Source organism: Acipenser ruthenus, chromosome 2 (genome assembly GCF_902713425.1).
Source record: "Acipenser ruthenus chromosome 2, fAciRut3.2 maternal haplotype, whole genome shotgun sequence".
In the NCBI taxonomy this organism is placed as follows: domain Eukaryota; kingdom Metazoa; phylum Chordata; class Actinopteri; order Acipenseriformes; family Acipenseridae; genus Acipenser; species Acipenser ruthenus.
The window spans coordinates 85,607,193-85,614,004 of NC_081190.1; the positions used below are offsets into that span (position 1 = coordinate 85,607,193).

Sequence of the window (6,812 nt, forward strand, 5' to 3'; positions counted from 1 at the left end):
GATAATAAAATAAAATATACGATATACAATCTAAAATGACCTTTATTCATATAAAATGATCGAGTCGCAATATAAAAGCAATATTAATCCTAAATAGACTCTAGTTAAGCAAAACGCTATCAGTATGGCTAATTATTAATCAAAAGCCCAAACATATTGCACCCCCTAAACCCCAGAGACACACAAAGAGAATCTTTCTTTCTTTCTCTCTCCTGCTGTTGGTCGGCCCCTCCTTTCTATGCACCCCCCTCCATTCGCATAGTGCAGCGCCAGCCCTTTTCTGAGTCACGGCGGTGTCTAACCAAACCCACCTTGCTGGCTGCTCTATTTTTTTACTCATCCACTCTGCCTCAGAAAACCCTGTCATGACTTATGAATGAATAGTACACCCCTGACACCTAATACCCCCATTGGATAATTTAGCCACCCAAGGAAACATCACGTTCGTTTAACACGTCTTCCACTTGAGAGTGTTACTATTCACTCTCTGCAGCAGATTGTACTTTTCACGACAAACGCTGATTTTCACCTGGAAAACATCCTTTATGATCATCAAAGGTAGGAAAAACAAACAGCAAAGTCAATGTCAGTGGCTGTGCGTTTCAGAAGTGAGCGCTTGTAAGGTAGCATCGTATTAAAACTGTTTTTGCATCATGTTCCTGGGGAAGCTACAGTTAAATCTGTAAGTTCCTATTAGAAATAATTACGCTTGCCTGACGTTCAAAGCAAAAACTACCCTTTCTAAGTATTAGTGTTTTCCGCGTTTGTAACCCGTACGTTATGTATACCTCAGATAAAATGGCTTGTTTAAACTGTTTTTAAGTCCTTTTTATTTGTGTTTATTTTCTGTTTACTTTTTGGAGTCAGACTACCTGCTGTTTTATTGGTTTAAAATACCTTTGTTACGACGTTTTCCAACATAAATTAGAAGCCTACCATAGACTACATTTTAACGACGTATTCATTAAAAAGTATTGATATAGTAATGCCTGGCGGCTATGGTTTAACTGTTTGTTGTATGTGAACAAAGTTGTGAGAAGTACTTTTCCGGTCACTTTCTGTTTAAGACCGGGGACCAAGTAACCAACATTTTTGTCACACTAGTGAAGCATGCGTTTGTGATGTATTTTCAAACTCGTGGTGCTGTCAGTACGTGTTTGCAGCCACCGGTGTATTTTTAAAATACCCTGTTCTCATCTAAAGCTTTTTGTTTCCTTGGTGTTCTGAGGTATCACTTTCACAGCCTTGTTGCTCAGCCCCACTAATTGTACGTTATGTGGCTTGTGTCAGAACAAACGGTTTGTGTAGACGGTATGGCGATTGGAATCGGAGCGGCCGTGCTGCTGCCGTTGCCTCTCATGCATAGATTTCAGTAATTATACACACAGGAGAGAAGTTTGCCCCTAACTTCGACTGGCAGGCAGGTCTGCCTATTAGGCAGATAATAAAACACCTCTCTGCGAAAACCCGCCTCCTCAGTTACATCACAAAGGAAACACGCCTTCTAAGGGCAAAAGCTGCCTGTTTCCACGCCCTCACATTCAAACTGAAAACTGCGCGCCAAGGTTTTGCAGCAGAACAGAGTTGGAATGAAAAAGGTAGGATGTTTTATTCATCTTCTCAAAATACACCGTTTTTAGCAGAACGTATGCACACAAAGGCATTGAAATATGTTGAGTTACGCCTTAAATATGAATATGAATATCTTCTTCTGTTACGTTGTATTATATGGAACGTTTCTGGATCTCATCACTTGAAGACTCTGCGCAAGGAGTCTGACGCACGTGTGCAGAGAACGATACATATTGTAAAACGAGATTCAAGAGAGGATTTTATGCAAAATCACTTGACATGTCTTAAGGAGAATGGAACTGGCACATTTGTAGCTATCAAAAAAAGAGGTGAATATCACTTTCAGTGGCAATGTGAAAGGTCCAATAAACCAAAAGGTAAATCCTCAGGAGCACCTTCAATAACTCGTGCCAATAGATGTGCAGCGTACGTTTCTTTTACATTTGTGAGCAACAATTCTACACATGGGCGCAACTCAGTATGGTTTTGCATTTTATGCTGTGCTAGTGAAGAGCAACCAAGGCCGAGGAATACCTGTAGCATTTTTTATTGTGAGTGAGGAATCCAGTGACGACATCTTGTCACTGTCTGAAAAAAGTTCAGGAAGCTGTTGGAGAGTTTCAGCCAAGATATGTTTTAAAATTCATAGTTGAAGTTTATGTATGAAATGCAAAGGATAAACAGATTAAGATGAGTAACTTACATGGCAATGGTATTTCATGATTGCATAATTTACAGCTTATACTGTAGAATGTTTCGGGTGGTAATGTGTCCTTTGATATAAAAATTATTATGAACATAAAATGTGATATTTGAAACAACATAATGCCAATATAGGGTTTAATTTAAAACCGAGTTTAATCTGGTTTATATAGTTATCTTATTATGTAGAATTTTGTTTAAAAGAAGAATTAAATTAGCAGCCCATCCAGTAAAACTACAAGTATGGCAGCAATCAACCACTCCTCCCATCTCACGCTACCCGATTTGGCAGCCTTGTAGCGGTACAATCAGCTTTGTATGCAGCTCTCTTAATTTACAAAGTGATAGACAGATTAAGTACTACTTCCTTTTTATATTTCCCTTTGCAGATGTGTCATGGTAGATAGGGACATGAAAGAAAGAAATGCAGTACACACAGTGTTTCCTTATGCAAAGGTGTTGCTGTGCTGGTTCCATGTACTTCAGGTAAAAAACCAAAACCACTTTCGGTTAGGGGTCATTCCGGGTTGATTGCAGTGTAGCAATGACTTTGGTCCATACCAAGTGGACTAAAATGCAGTCTAGCAAATGCTGCAAATTAGACCCGATTGCACCGTACCAAAACCAAATAGTTAATCATGTGAATTGGTTCAGCTGATGTGAACATGCAGAACACGTTAGACCGCCCATGTGGACCAATATCAGAAGCAATGCAGAAGATAAGTCACATCAAACTTTTAACAGTTTAAAAACCCTTCAGTAGAATAAATGTCATCTAAAAGAGTTCCAAAATTTTCCATAGAGGAAAAGATGTATTTAGTACACCTAATTAAAAACTACATTAACAAAGCTTACAGCACCAGCAAAGAAAACGAGAATGTTGTATTACGTAAAATGGCATCGAAAAATATTGAACAGAATTTCAATGCTAACCTTTTGGGGCGGCCGCAAATTTTTCAGAATAGAGGTGTACAGTACTAACTGTAGTCCAAGCACATGGACTAAACCTCCTCATTCCACTAGTTCAGGGGTGGCCAACCCTGGTACTGGAGAGCCACAATCCTGCAGGTTTTATAGGTCTCTCTAAATCATCAAACACTAATCAACTGGCACCCATGGGAATTTTGACCAATTAAGACCAATTAATAATGTCAATTAAGTTATCAAGGGCTCGGTTAAAACAAAAACCAGAAGACCCTGTGGCTCTCAAGGACCAGGGTTAGCCAGTCCTGCACTAGTTAGATGAATCAAGTGGACTAACTGGTACAGTGCAATCGACCCTCAATGACTAATTACTTAAATATATCTACAGATAACCTACTGATTTCAATTGCACTTAGTATAAAAGTACTTGAGAGTGGGTATTTATATCCATAATGTAGAATTCACATACAAGGTCTTAAAGCCTTATATCAGGGGTAGGCGACCCTGGTCCTGGAGTGCCACAATCCTGCAGAGTTTGTAGGTATCTCTTAATCATCAATTATTAAATCCCTGGAACAAATGGTAATTCTGATAAATTAAGCTAATCATTGAGTCAATTAATTTATTAAGGGTCTTGGGGTAAACAAAAAACTGAAGTGTTTGTGGCAGTGGTTCCCAACCCTGGTCCTGGAGGACCACCTACCCTGCTGTTTTTTGTTCCAACGAGCTCTCAATTACTTAATTGAACCCTTAATTTAAGTAATAGTTTAAACTGGACTTTTTAAATCATGTAACTTATAAAAAGTTGGAGAATTCAAGTTCCTTATACAATTTTACACCTAACTTGGAACCCCAACTGTTTAAAAGAATTAAAAGGCTCTGATTAGGCAAATTATTAGTTCGATTAAGTAATTGCAAGCTCGGTTGGAACAAAAACCAGCAGGTTAGGGGGTCCTCCAGGACCTCCAGGGTTGGGAATCACTGGTCTGTGGCACTCCAGGACCAGGGGTGTCTACCCCTGCCTTATATATTCAGAAAAATATCTGCCTCCTCCCAGACCAGCTTTTGGCAAAATGACAGAATGCAAACTTGTGTGCATTATAAATTAAAAAAAAAGATTTTATGGTAGAAATGTGGTATCTCCTAAGTCTGAAGGTTACAGGAAGGGAATTGAATGACAATCTGATTGATAAAAAATGAAAATATTGTTCCTTAATGTGATCTAACAAAAGTGAAACAAAGTAGCAGAGTCAGAAAACTGTTCATTCCAATTGCATTTTACATGTGTCTTCATACTTAGATTTGATTATACTTGATTTATTATAATGATCATATTTGTTATGTAATTTACACAATCCATGATACATAGCAAATTCAAAACTAATTAAAAAACTAATATACAATAAGTTTTAAAAAATCAGTGTACAATAGTTACAATTTTGAAAGCAAACAAAAAACAGACCATGTGCTATAGTACTTTCTAACACAGACTTAGACAGTGATAATTATCAACGTTTAGTTTTTTGGTACACTGATGGATTGTCCGACGTGATGGAGGATGCAGTCAGAATCTGTCTGCAAAAAATGAAGTGATTAGGTCTATGATTGCCTTAAAACAATGCAGTACAGTAAGTTTATTTTTCTTTCTTTCTTCCACGTTAGCAAATGTCATAAGGTGCTGATCTTTATTGATGAGTTCAAAGTTTGTTTTTTAATTTCCTTCTCACCACAATAATGACATACTGTTGCTTATTCATGGATAATCCATTTACCATAATTATACTACCCATCTTTTTAATAGAATTTGTATATTGACAAACGTGTATTTTTTGAAAAAAAATTATTTGGTATGCATGTCTTTCTGTCAACATTTTTTATATTTATTTTCATTCATTTTAGGCTGCCGAGTTTGAAAAGATGTCAAAGGAAGTGATTGTCAAAACAGACAGAGAAACTGGCAGTTCAGTAATTTCACAGTATCTACAGGACCATTGGTTTCGAAATGCAGACATGTGGGCCAATTTTGGACGGAGAGTTTACCACCAAGACAGTGAAACGAACAACCTTGTTGAGAGGTATGCATTATTTAAAAATAGTGATTAAAACAAAAACATAAGTTGCAGCACTATAGGCAAGAGACAGACTTGTCTCGAATCCTGCCTATGCCATTGCCAGCTTTGGCCAGGAGTTCTGAGAGGGTGGCGCACAATTGACCTGGCGCCTGCAGGTTCAGGGCATTGGAATTTCTAGCTGCATCGACTCCTCCAAACGATGTGTTCGCTAGGGGGTGGGAGCTCTGGGCTTGTAGTGCGAAAAATAGCATATGGCTTTGACAGTGCTCGTATCGGAGGGCGCATGCTTTGTCTCATCCCTCCTGAGGAGGCGGGGAGTTGTTGCGGTCAGCCAAGTTGAATTGCTGATAAAGGGAAAAAAATTGGTGATACTAAATAAAAAAAAATAAAAAATTGCTTTTGCTTTTCTTTTTTTCCCATAGATTTTTTTTCAGCATGAAGTATCAGTTTCTTCATGGCTATGCAAACAGACGAGTTGATGAACTACTTCTACTACTTAATACCAAGGTGGTCACTTACTAGAGGTTTGTGTAACATTTCCAATACTAGCATTTTTATGTGGTCTAGTGTTGCAAATGAGTGTTGAATTTCAAAAAATAAATACATTATACTTTATATTTGTAATTTTCTAGAACATAAAGTTGTTGTGTACATTTATTTCAGTATCTGTACAAATAAGGAGATAGTGTACCACAGGTAAATGCATTTTTGTCATGTATATAATTTACACAACCCATAACTTTTTTTAGCATGTGAATAATAGAATAATGCTCTACTAATTGTATTCTGTCTTGTATATGGTGCAGGTATCTGGAAGGTCTTCATGGTGCTCAGAGGATTTCTGATTCCAAAACACAGGATACTGCAGAATCTGCATTACGTACGAAGAACAAAGGCCTTCAAAATAAATTTGTTTACAAATCAGGTGGCCATTGCACAGTGCCTTCAGAAGCAGATAAAGCAAAATGTTATGCTGTGGATTTAATTAGCATGAAATGTGAATGCGCCGTTTCTGAAAGGGGTAATTTGTGCAAGCATATTGAGTTTGCAAAAATGATGTGCAAAGAACAGGGGATTGATATTGATGGAATTCGAAAAGAATTAGCCAGTTCACTAACTGAACAGCATTGCTATGAGTGGGATGGAAAACATTTAATTGTACATTGTGCTGGTAGTTTTGGAGTAGTACATGTGCAAAACCAACAGTGTACCTGTCTTGCCAATAGTCTTGGAGAAATATGTGTCTGTCTAAGACTTTCTGAGATAATTGGTACACAGAACCCTAACCAAGAGGTAATGGACTGCTTTGTGAATACCACAGCAAATTGTCAATCACACAATAAACAGTTGTGTGTAAAGAAAATGATTTCAGACTTAAAGGAGTGGTGTGACAGCAGTGATTATAAGGAATCTCCAGAGTTGAATGCTGTAGTAAAACGTGCACACCAACTAGCATTTGGACATGTGGCAAAGTGCCCCGCCCCTGTGTGCATTTGTGTGATCTGTGTATGTATATGCGTGCGTATGTTAATGTTGGTGTAT

General features: G+C 37.9%; 1 long non-coding RNA gene across 3 annotated transcripts; it reads left to right on the forward strand.

Annotated features, from left to right (window-relative positions):
* Positions 1–294: 294 nt before the first annotated feature.
* Positions 295–6,564, forward strand: LOC131701962 (uncharacterized). Of its 3 annotated transcripts, none has more exons than XR_009309195.1 (4): positions 295–558; positions 5,098–5,273; positions 5,693–5,794; positions 6,077–6,564. It is a non-coding gene; the product is annotated as an uncharacterized LOC131701962 (long non-coding RNA). The 3 variants fall into 3 exon arrangements; XR_009309196.1 differs by lacking the exon at positions 295–558 and adding an exon at positions 1,909–1,949; XR_009309194.1 differs by lacking the exon at positions 295–558 and adding an exon at positions 4,527–4,826.
* Positions 6,565–6,812: the final 248 nt, after the last annotated feature.